This window comes from Cygnus atratus, chromosome 2, assembly GCF_013377495.2.
Source record: "Cygnus atratus isolate AKBS03 ecotype Queensland, Australia chromosome 2, CAtr_DNAZoo_HiC_assembly, whole genome shotgun sequence".
Classification (NCBI taxonomy): Eukaryota; Metazoa; Chordata; class Aves; order Anseriformes; family Anatidae; genus Cygnus; species Cygnus atratus.
Genome location: NC_066363.1, coordinates 129727719 through 129742276, shown reverse-complemented (window position 1 = coordinate 129742276; position 14558 = coordinate 129727719). Strand labels below are relative to the sequence as shown.

The following is a 14558-nucleotide window of genomic DNA, read 5'->3' as shown; positions in this document are numbered from 1 at the left end:
GGAAAAAAAAAAAAGGCTTAAAATGGATTTTTCAGAAGCTTTCAGGCCACTAAAGCACAGTCCTCCTTCCTAGCTTTTTATTGAACTAAGGGTCCTGTAAAATTACTGGTAGGAGGAGGTACAGATCTTTTACCAGCTTTGCAATGTAGCCATCAAACACACTTGGAAAAAGTGGTCTTTTCTTGGTCTACATTAAACCTAAAAAGAAAAAAAAAAAAGCATCGTCATAGAAGCCATTAAGATGGCCTTGGAGAATGCTTAATTCTGTTTGTGCTGTCCTTGAATTCATCTAACAATTAAACATACTTAGTGAGCCCTATAAAGACATCTGTTAGGATACTGTTGATATATTTGCTATATTTAAACAACATCCTGAATATCAAAGCTTTTGAACAACTAATTCACACTTCTTTGGCTTCAAAGTTTTATTTTAAGAGAAAAATGGAATGTCTGTGTGCCAAGGTAAATTATCAATAAGAAAACAATTTTTCCATTGTGAAATAAATACAGAAGCTGTACAAAATCATGCAGCTCTCCAAATATTCAGAGCTCAACTCTCTCAGAGTACAACTGAATTCTATTTCTACCTTCTACTGCAGGAAAAACCTCCCTCTGCTTTTCTTTCTCAGGATGAAGGGGGAAGTCAGGGAGAAGAAAGGTAAGTAAGGAAACACCCAACAATACTGCAGACCATCGCAGAGACTGAGCAAGAAAGGGAATACCATTTATTACTCAGTAGATATTCATCAGGTAGGTATGCTTTGGTATTTTCTACGCAGGTTAAGAGTCTTGTAACTACACCATTTTTTAGAAATCTTTTTACAATGAACCTAGAAACAGCTGCTTCATCTGGGTTAGTGCTGATTTAATGCAGCCATGGACTTGCTGGGAAGACATTCGTCACACCTCTAAGACAGGCACAAAGAAGTTACAGTGGGTAAGACATAGGTGTGAATGTAACATATCATATGTTTTGCTCTAACTATCTGCCTGGCATCTGGAGCAAACTAGCAAACCTGGCAGATAACATACTAGAGGTGTTTGAGTTGGCAGACACAAAGTGGTATTAACTGCAGATTTCACTGAATGAAATACACTAAGTCTATTTCCTTTAGCCAAACTTGCAACCTCCAAAAACACATAAAGCCAGCATGTCACAATCTCTTTCAATCCTAGAACGGATTGGGTTGGAAGGGTCCTTAAACATCCTCTAGTTCCAACCCCCTGCCATGGGCAGGGACACCTCCCACTAGATCAGGTTGCCCAGGGCCTTGTTCAATCTGGCCATGAACACCTCCAGGGATGGGGCATCCACAGCTTCTCTGGGCAACCTGTGCCAGTGCCTCACCACCCTCTGAGTGAAGAATTTCCTCTTAACATCTCATCTAAATCTCCCCTCTTTTAGTTTAAGCCATTCCCCAGTTCCTGTCATAGACTGCCCGAGCAAAAAGTTTCTCTCCATCTTTTTCACAAGTCCCCTTTAAGTATTGAAAAGCTGCAATGAGGTTACCCCGGAGCCTTCTCTTCTGTAGGCTGAACATCCCCAGCTCTCTCACCCTTTCTTCAGAGGAGAGGTGCTCCAGCCCTCTGACCAACTTCATAGCTCTCCTCTGGACCCACTCCAACTGACCCCACATCATTCTTGTGCTGGGGGCCCCAGACCTGGGTGCAGCATTCCAAGTGGGGCGTCACAAAGGCAGAGCAGACAGGGACAATCCCCTCCCTCCACCTGCTGGTCACACCTCTGTTGATGCAGCCCAGGAAGCAGTTGGCCTTCTGGGCTGCAAGCGCGAGCTGCTGGCTCATGTTGAGCTTTTCATTCACCAGAACCTCTAAGTCCTTCTCTGCAGGGCTGCTCTCAGTGAGTTCTTCACCCAGTCTGTACTCACGCCTGGGCATGACCCAGGCGCAGCACCTTGCATGTGGACTTGTTGAACCTCATTAGATTCACATGGGCCCACTTCTCCAGCTTGTCTAGGTCCCTTTGGATGCCATCCCTTCCTTCTGTTGTATCAACTGCATCACTCAGCTTAGTGTCATCTGCAAACTTGCTGAGGGTGCACTTGATCCCACTGTCCATGTCATTGATAAAGATATTAAATAGTACCGGTCCCAGGACAGATCCCCTGAGGGACACCACTCTTTAACAAGGTTATTTATTTTTTTCCATTAACCATCAGTGATTGGCATTACCTATAGTACTATCCTTCAAAGATTTAAGTAAAAGGAATCTTACTGTTCCTACTATTTTGCCTGGTAGTAATATCAGACTGATAGACCTTGGCAATTGTAAGTCATTATATTTATCCATTTTGAATAAAGATGTAACATTAGCTTTCTTTTTCTTTGTAACTGTTATTTCTACTGTTCCAAAATATTTGAGGGAAGAGTAGAAGAGCATGAAGGAAGGAATGGTGGGCAGTTCCATTTAAATTTGGGTGACACTGCTTTTTTTTGAGCAAGTTGTACCCAACGATGTGTGACAAACAAACTCCACTCTTTTTGGTAGCTTGTATAAACATAGCTACAGAAACAGACTAGCTAATGGGTCACAGATGGCCCTTCCATTAGAAGATGAGAAGGATGCGGTAGGAATTCCACAGAAATGAATGGACTTCAAAAGCTTGTAAGAAATACGCCCTTGGAGATAAAAATTTCTTTCTTGCCTGATTTTTCTGCCCAGAAATTTTGGAAAGGAATCAGAATTATTTCAGTGGATGATATGAAGTATCTTGTCATAAAGGCACTTCAAATAGTCAAGACTATAAATGACAACTTGGCAAAGCCATTTTAGCTCCCTCACAGCACCTGGCAGAATGTTTGGATGTTGAGAAAAGCCTCACATGTGTAAGTGTGCACTTTTCCTTTGGCTCAGAGTAGATGAGAAAGCATATCCTCCTCCAAACAATTGCAGAAATAAAAATTACTTGCCAAATCGGGTATTTTCCATCAGAAGGTTAGGAGTAAGCCACACCATCTGAAAGGTCCTGCTGCAGCTGATCCAGCAAACAAAGGGGCTAGAGTATTGCTCAGTGAAGTAGTAGAGTGACTTCTGTCATTTTGAGATGAGAAGGCATAAAAGACAAAAACAAAAAAAAGCTTGCCTGCAGAGAAAGTAGGAAAACATGCCGGTCAGTGAGACTAAAAAAAAAAAAGAGATCTCAGTTATGTTACAGTTGCACGCTCCACAACTACTTTGCAGATTTGTCATAATTAAATGTCAGGATGAAACCGAGACACTCCCATTCTCTCCATCACCATCCCAGTTTCCATGGAAAAACAGACATCCACTTGAAGTAGGTGTGTTGTGGATGATCCAAGTGCAGACAGTGAGGCACTGAGATGGGCATTTTAGACCTTTTTTCAGTCTCATATTCCTCTTGTTTTCAGAGATACAAGGATTTTCAGAGGGTAACAAAGGATCCTTTAGGAGCAACTCGTTACTGCATTGCTGTCTGCAATATTGCTGTGTTCACCTTTCCCAGGTGAAACCAAACAAGTGACTACAAAAGCTGGGGTGTTTTCATCAAGTTCTATGTGGGGATCTTGAGACACTCAGTAAATAGGGAAGGAGAGACAAAGAAAACAGCCTGTGTTCAGCTTTGGTTAGGTTTTGAACAATAAGCAATGCATGAAGGAAGAAGACCTGGATAAAACTTGTGGATAGTTAGTCCTTTCAGTTAATGGACAAGCTAGCAGTCAGCAAGGCCTTACATGCAATTTTATTTATAGAAGCATACAGATAACTGACTTCATCTATGTCTCGCACTCAGATGTCATCCATGCCACCTTAAATAACCAACAATTCTGATCAAATGTCTAAAACCACACACAGGGTAGGAGGGAAGATACCCTTTTCATAGACAGCTGACCCCGGGGAGATGCATAACAGTTGCTTCATTCAACATTTTTCCTTTTTCCTATCTTTAATAGGCTTCTTCACTATTTCTCTTTATATTTGATCACATGTAAACTTGTAAACTAAAGACCTCCAATTTAATGTTTTTAATAGATGGAAGAATTTGAAGAACCTTCTCTTACGATTTCTGTTTTATATTTTAACTTCCCTCAATTAACGCTTCTTTCTTTTGCTTGCTTCTAGCTTTCAGATGCTTCTCCTGCATGGAATAAACCTTTATACTTTGCTATTTAATCCCACTTCATCTTTCCAAGCTTCCTTGAATACTTTTTCATTTAGTGATACATCAGGTGGGTTGACTATAAACAGCCTCCCCACCAAGTGTAAAATTTAAACTTTAAATGAGCTGGCTAGTTGTAGAAAGCAGTAGGAACCTAAAAGAAAAAAGTCTATAAGAAAGCTTTAAGCCAAAACTCTAAGACAGAAGCACCTGACTTACATACCTGACCCAAATACATACAAAAGCAGAAATGAAAAAGGGAAGGACAGGTATAGAGCAGAGATCACAGCCATGTTTACTTTGGTTTACTCAAAATTTAATAAGAGTGACCCAGCAACACCTCTCTCCTCACAGTCTCACATTCATCAGTTCCACAGAGAAGGCACTGCCTATGGAGGGGTAGGAGGAAGAAACCTCACCCATTGGACAATAATCAACATAAACACTAACCTTTATACTTTCTTAGTCCAATACTTGACTTATCCAGAAAGACTCTGAGTAGATCCACTCTTGCATTCTTCTGGTGACAGTTAACTCCTCTATTTATTTTGTCTTTTCCAACCTGTCCACATGCATACCCTGACTCATATTAGAATCTCTTAAGAGAAACAACCCTTGGTGAACATGAAAGCCTAGTATTTTGGCCACTGTTACCAGAAATGGCAGTACCTTTTGTAAATTACTAACACATAGCGGGAACTGATGAAATCAAGGTGCTAAAGCATAAGTTCTCTTTAAATTTGCTCAGTGCCTAATGCTCAAAGAAAGCACAGCATTCAGTGATCACCTCAGATCACACAAGCCCAGTAAGCAGGGACAAACTGTTCAGATTCGTGGCACCTTCTCTTTTTCCTCTCACTCCAGTGGGAAATGAACGCAACAGACCACCACAGGAAGATGTGTGGTCATTTGGGTGCTGATCCCAGAGCAGTGCTTCAAAAAAGTTCTTCCTCTTAATATTGTGCCTTGCAGTTTGCTTAAGCAATCAGATGTTTGACGTATACCACCTGCTAGTCTCCAAAAAATTTATGAGATAGTAGTTAAAAATAAATATTTATAAAATAGTGTGCTGCCAAGACAGCCCCAACTATAAACTATAAAGTCTTATTGACAAACTCAGTAAAGAATAGACTTGGAAAATGAGTACCAGTGCCTGGCTTACCCAGACCAAGAAGAGGGGATGAGGAGGAAGAACAGAAATTATAATGAAGGGTGGACTTGGAGAATCAAATAAACCCACACAAAATACATTTGCATAGTGTGCTGTCCCACTGGAAACACTGCTCAAGAAGCAGAGCTGCAGTCAGTAATGGATGAACAGCCTTCAAAATTGCTTATATGAGGCATAAAAGTGACAGGAAAGAATTTTCTGCTTGGGAGGAAATAGTATGGTTCAGTGTGCTGCAGCAGTCATCAGAAATCAGTACCTTTTTCTGGAGATTAGCATAAATAACTCCCTGCAGTTCTATCTGCTTTACGACTGGGGGAAAACAATGTTTAAACTACACCTTTCATACCCTGCTTGTCAAAGAAAATGGAAGTACTGTGAAGTGTTTTGAGGTCTTCCATGATTAAAAGTATATAATACATTTCCCCAATATCGAAGAAAAGGAAAATAACATGAATTCTTCTTCTTGCTCTTTGGTTTGTACGGTAATTGTTTAAACATGCAAAGAATGTAAAATTGAGAAGTATCCATTTCTGGAGTGACAATTAGCTTGTGTATCGTATCATGCAAAATATCTTTACGCACTAATCAGCATTATCAGTTTTTGATATATTAAAAGCTTATTGCTATATCCACATGCAACGAATGTGAAAGTATTAGTGAGGAAGTGATGTCACATGCTTTTAATTTTTTATTTTTTTTTACACACTGTCTGTGTTCCTCTGGATGCATGGCTATCATGTTTGTCTTCTATAAATACCCTCGTGCTGTGTGTGTCATGGGGGTGGGTATGATACCTTCTCTGGAGGCTGTGCACCTCATTCACCATTTATCAGTGTTTCTGCCTCTGTAAAAATTCAGTAGAACATTGCCATCGCCCCAGACAGGCCCTTGTAGTTCCACACACAGTATAGCTACAACAATTACACTCTAAAAAGGACATGCAGGGTTGGCAATGCTCTTTTTGTATGTTGTCACTCAGAGTGAATGACACTGGCATTATAGAATTCTATTTTCTGCCTTATAATATTGCAGCTGCCGTTCAACAGATCAACACCTGTACTCCTCACAGGCAAATTTACACACCAAAGAAACATTCATGAAGTCCTCTAGCTATTCAGATAACTCAGGGCACTTCATATTCACAATATTCTGCTTAGAAAATGTTCTGGTGTTTGCCTAAGAAATAAATGTAAACATTAGTAGCTTGTATAGAAGCAAATATATGATAAAATACTTTTACCTCACTGACAAAAAGCTCTGGTATCCTTAGGCTTTTAATGCATGCTGTAATCAAAATTGATAAGCCATGTCTTTCTCAAGTCACGCAGCTTCTATATTCATGCGTACTCCATTCACATTTCTTATCACGCTTTGACTCCCTGAGACCTTACAAATAACAGTTACTTAAAATGCAGCAGTCTATTCTTAGGCTTTATTTATTTATTTTTCATTAATAAAGTTTTTCACGTTATGCCTGCCTTTCAGAGTACGTTTTTTTTCCACATGCTCCAATTCTCAGATGCATTAATGGATCCTATTCACTCATTTCCAGCTCGCCATGTCTAAATTCACAAACATCAGCCCAACTCCTCAACCTGCCGCTATTTTGAAACATAAGAAATATGAAACAAAGAAAGGGCTAAATTTCTCTTGCTCTGTAAGGCTACACACTACATTTTTTCTTTCTTATATTTTTAAGACACACTTTCTAGATATTTTTATGCACTTGTAAGAGGCACATTTTGAGATCCAGCTACCAACATCCATGCCTCCTGCTAATGGCACCCAATTAATTCTTCCGGACTCATTGCAGACATATCATTGCAGTGATCCTACAGTGAACTTCATGAGGATGCCAGAGATCAGTTCAAATGAAATGCAGAATTAATAACTGTGGGGAAAAAAAAAAAAGAAAAGAAAAGAAAAAAGGAATAGAACAGAAATAGAAGTCACCACACTGCTAAGTAGAGTTCCTACGTTGTTATTGGTGCCTAACAGAAATAAAGTTGTAGGAAGCATATAAATAAAGTGATGAAGAATCAGATATGAAACAGAGTCTACAGATGCAGGAAGAGTAAATAAACCAAGAAGACTGTTTTTGAGGAAAAAGACAATGTGATAGATAAAATGAAATCATGACAGGTGAGAAACTGAAAAGGAAATGATCGCTTAACATTTCTCACAGCATGACAATTTAAAGGGCACCAATTAAACTATTAGGCAACAAATTTAAGGCAAAATGGAGACTTACACAAGCACTGCATCATATGCCTGCCACGCTATGGAGGCTGAGAACATAAATCAGAGCAACTGAACTCATTCAGTGAGGGCACTATATCTCCTGCAATTAAATACAGTAGTGTAAGTATTACTTTAAGCTCACAAACCTCTTAATCAATGCTGAGCACCAAGTGCTGGAAGACTCCATCAGAAGATCTTTACTGAATTTATGTATTATTTCTCCATTATGTATTACTTCTCCAAGCGTCCTTTACTGAGAGTTTGCCAGCAGTTTTATTCCAATAGCACGTTTCTATTATCACAGGTTAGGTCTACACTGATACGATGCACAACTTTTCTGAATGAGAAGAGGTTTATGTCCATCCTAGACAGTTTGAGCAGACATCTGACAGTCAATATTCTGGTGTGAACAACTATTTTTGTTTATTTACTAGCCATTCTAAACCCAAACAGTCAGTGCCATCTGTCAAGCACCACGGGAAAAAAGTCTCCACGCATATTTCATTTAAAATATTCATAAAATAAAAAAGACACTCACTAATAGTAAGAGGTTTTGCTCAAATTAAATAAGATGCATCCTTCATTCTGTTTCTTGCTATGTATTTTTTTGCAGTATGTAACAGTGTTTTCTTGGAATTCATAAACAACGTACAAACATGAAGAACTTACTGCACCTTAAGCAAGCACTTCAGGAAGTTTGAAAGCAGCACAGTCTGCTTATTCCAATCACCCTTTTAAATTTACATCTCAGTGAAGTGAGAATGATAATAAAATACCACTTAACATCAATAGTTTTTCTTGGCCCCCTTGTGGATAGATGATTGATTTTGAAGTAGAAATGCATCTAATGCATTTTTAATTTCTACTTTGATCAGGTTGGACAAAAAAAAAAAAAAAAAGCAGCAGCGAGCAGCAGCATTCACCCACAAGTCTGGACTGTTACAGAGCAGAAGAATTAGGCAGAACTCCAAACTTTGCTTCCAAAGAGTTTCCAGATTCCAAGTCACTTGTAAGAAAACACAGAATTGATGGAACATTTAGATACATAATTTAGTCTAGTCAGTTTAGAAATTACTTTTCCATGAAAGGAAAAAGATATATATAAAATACAATCAGGAGATGCTCTTGATCAAGTGTCAACATTTCAGTTTATTCACTTTCCCTTGCTTTGAAGTATGAAGACTCTGTACTTGAGCTTTGGCCTGAAGAGTGGTGTACTCATACTTTTTGCAGTTCTTTGTGTTACTCTGGAATCCAAATAGCAGCAGTCATTTTCACATAACACCTTGTATGGGACTCACTGACATGTTTCTCACTGGAGATCACAGCTTTGACTCTCCCACGAAGTTTGCCTCTGTCCTACCTGTGAGCAATCAACAGGTTAAGTAGAGATGCTGAACAGGAGCCAATTTAAGGCTGCTACTGAAGTAATAATATCCTTTACCAATATGATCCACAGTATTTTAAGGGAGGTTTAACATGTACTATAAACAGCATCATGGAAGGACCATTAATAAGCATCTGTGCTATTTTAAAACAACAGGTGGTGAGATCGTTTCACCAGAGTTATGTGCTCACCATATGTGTAAATGGAAATTCTGTAGGAGGTAGAAGGCAAATGAGTGAATAGTTAGCAAATACATATATTATATATTATATAATATATATAATTATATAGATATATTAAGATATATATGATCTCATTAAAGCTGCAGCACATTTTACAGGCTAGCTAACAGCTGCCAGGATAACTTCGATGTATCTTTGAGTCTTTCGGAATAGTTTCTAGAACAAAGATGTGACAAAAAAGCAGTCAGAGAAACAAAGACCGTATGTTGGAGTTAGACCTCTTTGCCTATCACTTCTGATGAATCACTGGGACATTAGTGCAGAAAGGGATGCATAACTGTGCAGAGACCAGCCCATTGCTTTGAAGTACTTCTGAAATGGGACAGGTTAAACTGCCCATGAATCCCATAAAGCCAAAGAACAGCAATATAGCCTATTTTAAAACCAATTTTAATAATGGTTAGAAAACAAAATACATTCTATTGGAGACAACTACACCAGGGATGACATCAGAATTTGTCTGCTGAAGTTCTCCAAAAGGTTTGGGGAAAAAAACCAACAACTTTATACTTGGTTCACCCAGGGTAGAAAGACAGAGGTACCCTGGAATCATTTTACTGCCACAGAAAGTCAGGCAGCTCAGAAATGCAGTATATTGGCAGTACGCTAGGGAGCACAAAGAACACCAGCGTAACTCATTGGTTCTACTGCAAGCTTTAAGGGACGAAAAATGAGATTGCTTCATCTGGCATTTGGCTAGGACATTTTCACCAACACTCCTATAAGAGATTCCATTTTATGTTACTTTCTCCCGATAAGTTTATGTTTAAAGACATGGATACATACTGGAATCATACAGTTATTATACTTTAAGATCATTTATTTTATTATTTTAGAGTCACTTTTTAAGAGTATAAACCCGAAGACTTTCAAGAAACTAGTCTATCAATGCATCATGAAATTAATGCAAATAAATGGATTCATGCTTGTGTTGCGTTCACATAAACCTCTCTCTTAAAGAGGACTGCAAATCTGATTGCTCCTGCAAGAAGCATATATGAACAATGTTCTTCTACACTTCAGATACTAAATTCAAGGCCTCAGTACCTGGGTTGTGAAGTTCTGATGTATTCAGTTAGGTCTCTGTACAAAGGTACTTAATGCCTGTCTTGTTCCCACTGCTTGATATCAATGAATAAAACTCTTAGTTCTCCTTAACAATTGTTACCTTTGTATTTGACTGACCAATCACATGCCAATTTTCTACTGACAATAATTAAAGATTCCAGTAGAAGATTTTACTATGCAAGTGGGTTTGGATGAAATTTAGATAAAACAGATGAAATTTAAGTCAATACCTGGCATTTAATTCTGACGGAAGTTTTTTCTCATCTAGAAATGCTAGTTACTGCACATACAGGGCATGCATTTCAAGCATTAATACATTTGTTCTTATGAAGAAAAGATAGTACCACTACTGTTAAAATACTCTTTTGCTCATTTAGAGCGTGCACTTACGTGTATTATATACAATTTAATGTCTGCTCGCTCACACTCCGCTCGTCTTCCTTTATTTCTTGGACTCTAAGGAATTTGTAGATGGAGAAAATAATCCGACTCAAAGTCTAGTAACAACATAACTGGACTGTTACCTGCTTGATCTGGAAGGTGCTTACTTCAGTTGGTTCAAACAGCACTTAGAAATATCATCTTTGAACATTCTCATAGTAAGAAAAATGCATTAACTGAACTGTTTCATTTCAGCCTTGGAAAGGAGCACAAGTAAATCAAGCCTCTGTAGCTTCAAGAGCATTCAAGGTTACTGGGTATTCCAGTTTGTTCTCCTAAAGAAACAAGCTTTATGCAAACATATCCATCTGGCCCCTGCTCATAAATTTGGTTAAATGAACCTGCTGGTTCAAAGGCTGGCTGTGGCCTAGAAATCTCAGAGATAATTAAGGTCTTACGAATTTGCAGAACTAACCCAGATGAAGAAATCCAAAATAGCAGACCCTCTGAGGAAAAGACAGCTAAGTCTCAGCTGCCACCCAGTCTGTCTGGCATCAACCAGCTGGGCAACTGTGCCGTTCTTCCAGGCAGTGGGGCTCTTGCCCCAGATCAACCACAGCAAAGATCCTTTTCTTTGCCTGGTAGGTACTGTAACAAAAGGAGGAAGAGGAGTTAAGAAACAAGTTGATTTACATCGGTTACACCATTTAACTAAATCCACACTGGTAGTTACATATACACTTTTTCACCGTCTGTCTTTGGAGTACACATAAAATAAAAACAACAGCAAGTTTTCTGTGTCAAACCAACCAGATGTACATTCACATCTATAATAACGACTCTTGGCCAACTAGTCCTTCTTCCCTGGCACCACATTGTTTTAAAAATTACTGACATCCTTTTGAAACCCTCTTTACATTTGCCAGGAAGCATAAACAGCTATATTTACTGTGGTAATGTTTTGTCAACATTAGCAAGTACTCATACTACCCCACATTTACAACAACAGAATGTGAAACCCTTACTTGATGCTCTCTTCAGCAAAGCAATGGACTCAATATAGAATGGGTGGACTAATCTGAAAAGTATGTGAACTCAGCTGCATGGTTTCTTTTTCCAGCCAGAAGCCATCACAACAGAAATCAACAGATGACTGCAACATTGCAACTGCTGAGACAAACAACCATGTTCTTTTCTAACCAAAAAAAAAACAAAAAACAACACAAAAAAGTAGAGATATCATAATTCAGGCTCCCAGGTGTTTTACAGGAACAAGGTATATGTTTGGTAGATGAAAACTACAGATTTGATGCAATGGGTTATTACTTTCTGTGGCTTGAAATGCATACAATGGATGTGCCATGGAGTGCTTAACGGGGTTTATATGGGGCCATAGTTAATGACTATAATAGCTTATACGGGGTCATACTTAATGACTGTTCTTCACAGTAAAGATCTGTCTGTTGAACTGATTTCTGACAGTGCAATTCACCAGTCACTCTTTGTTTCAGCCTTGTGAAGCCTCAATTGTCTTTTATATGCATTTCCTGCCTCCGTAGTCATCATCCGCCTTCTGCTTACCCAGCAACAATACTGAGGCAAATACATGTATTTAAACATCTTCCCAGAAATAATGACAAGAGACCAAGCATCTATCTGCCTGTTACTTCCATAGGTATTATTTTTATCATTCTAGCACCATGGCCTGGGGCTTTGGCCACAACTGAGGAACCCACAACTACGTAAGCTGCTCAATGAGCACACAGCATAACAGGATCCTTTACAATGAACATGTAAGTGAATAGACATTGAACTAAATAACTTTCAGGTTCCAGTATCCCACTTCCTTTTCTCATTAATACCTTACCCTTCCTCTCACCGGAGGCACAATCATTCTTTTCGCTTCCCAACCAAACCAAATAAAGCCATTAACCATTACCACATGCAAACAGAGCTCATGCTAATGATCTGCCTATGCATGCCAACCCTGGCCTCCTGTACTGACATGCCATCTCTTCAGCATCCTTCCTGAGAGCAGAACAAAGGAAAAACAAAAACAAAACCCACCAAACATACCAGAAAGGGGCACAGGCCAGGCAGATTTTTCCCCTTTCCACTCAACTCCAAGCAACAACTCGTGTACCACCAGGACCTGCGTACATACCACAACGAAGGCGCAATGTCAAATGGCCAAGCTACACTGCTGCGTGTACTCCTGTTTTCCCACTTAGATGTTGATACGATGGCGACACAACTCATTAATTCTTCCATGTAGCCAACGAGGGCACTGGGATTTCGCCGGCATTTTTCAGCCCAAACCTCCCTCTGGCCGGTACCAATAGAAAAACGAAAGGAGCACGGGCAGAAGCCCGTGAGGAACCCGCAGCACCCATTTCGGTACGAGGGCCGGTTCTCCAACTTCTTCCACTCTCCCTTTAGTTCCCTGCGCAGCGAGCTCCGGCCGGGGGCGGTGTACGGGGCGGCTCCGCTCCCCTCAGCCCCCCGGCCCTAAGATGTCTCCCTGCCGCCGGCGGGAGCAGCAGCAGCAGCAGGAGGCGGCCCGGAGCTCGGCCCCGCACCTGCCGCAGCCCTGCCGACCCCCACACACCGATCCCCGCCGCCGAGCAGGGAGCGGGGCAGAAAACGCAGCACGAGGGAGACGGAAGAGGCGGCCGCGGCCCTCAGCCCCCCGCAGCCCCCCGCTCACCTTTGCAGCGACCGGCTCAGCGCATCTTCCCCCCTCCCCGCCTCCCGCTGCTGGATGTGGTGGCGGCGGATCGGGGCGCCCCGCGCTGCCCCTCCCTCAGCTCCCGCTGCCTCTTCACCCCCACATCCCGGTGCCGGCGGTGCCGGCGGCAGCTGCTCCTAAATTCACGGCGCTCCGGCGGCATGAAGTCATCCTCTCCGCCCCCTCCCCGGGCCGCCGCACTCCGCTCCCGCCGACGACGGGGGGGGGTTGAGGCCGCCCCGCCGCCCCCCCCCCCCCGCAGCTCCCGCTCCCTCTCCCTCAGCGCCCGGCCCCGCGGCACCGTACCAGGGCAGGGCAGGGTCCCGCGGCGCTGCGAGGCCGGAGCCGCGGGGGAAGCCTTCCCCCGGGGTGTGCGTGTGTCTTGTTTTTCAAGGAAAATCCGCTGTAATCCCTCGTGTGGGCGCCCAGCTCCCCCCTCCTCCTCCTCCCGCCGGCCTCAGGGCGCGCAAGCGCTTCGCAGCCTGCGCCCCCAAAAAAACGCCTTGCCCCCCAAAAACGCTTTTCCCTGGGGGGACGAGGGGAGCTGCTTGGCCCGGGGGGTCCTGATCCGTGCCGGGGGGTGGAGGGCAGAGGAAGGGCCTAGCCCTCCACCGTCCTGGTTCAAGGTCACCAGGACACGCTTCTCCCTTTTACGAGGGTGTCCTGATATTTTTAAGATCCACCAGTAGGCAGCACATCTATTTTTGTTATTTATAGAGTGCCGTGCGTGCGCTGGGGAGCTGGCAGGCTCGTACAGAAAGAAGGCTGGATTGCAGCCACAGTTTACAGTTTACAACCCCACGAACCAGCCCTGCGTGCAGGACCAGCATGGCCGTGTCGCCGTACAAACAGCACCAGGCAGTCCTGTGCAGATAGACAGATAGGCGTGTGGCCAAGCCACTTGGCCCGAGAGCTCTTGGCATTGCCCAAGCCAAGCAAACCAGGAGAAATCCTGATGGAAGAGCTCTTAGGGAAACACAGATGCTCTGAGCGCAGGTGTTCCCAAGGCGCTTGGTCCTATTGACCGGGTAGCCAGTGTCCCAGTGAAGTTCTGGAGTAGGCACGAGTTGGAAACACTGCCGTTAGCCATGGTGGTAAAGCCTGAGACAGGAGCAAAGCTCTCGAGAGGAGTTGCCTCAACAGCCCCAAGAATAGCTAGGAAAGTTGTCGGTAGTGGCAGAGGAAAGCAGATAAGGGGAGA

The 14558-nt window shown here is 42.1% G+C and overlaps 1 protein-coding gene across 3 annotated transcripts in view; it reads right to left on the bottom strand.

The window, feature by feature from the left end:
* PKIA (cAMP-dependent protein kinase inhibitor alpha) overlaps positions 1-13798 on the bottom strand; it is a 42860-nt gene extending 29062 nt beyond the window's left edge. The window contains exon 1 of one of the 3 annotated variants that reach the window (XM_035546341.2): positions 13664-13798. The gene's annotated coding sequence lies outside the window, so the exon portion shown is untranslated. Of the gene's footprint in view, positions 1-13336; positions 13540-13663 lie in introns of those variants that run through there. The other 2 variants (XM_035546339.2, XM_035546340.2) reach the window with 2 other exon arrangements.
* Between the last annotated feature and the right edge of the window lie 760 nt (positions 13799-14558).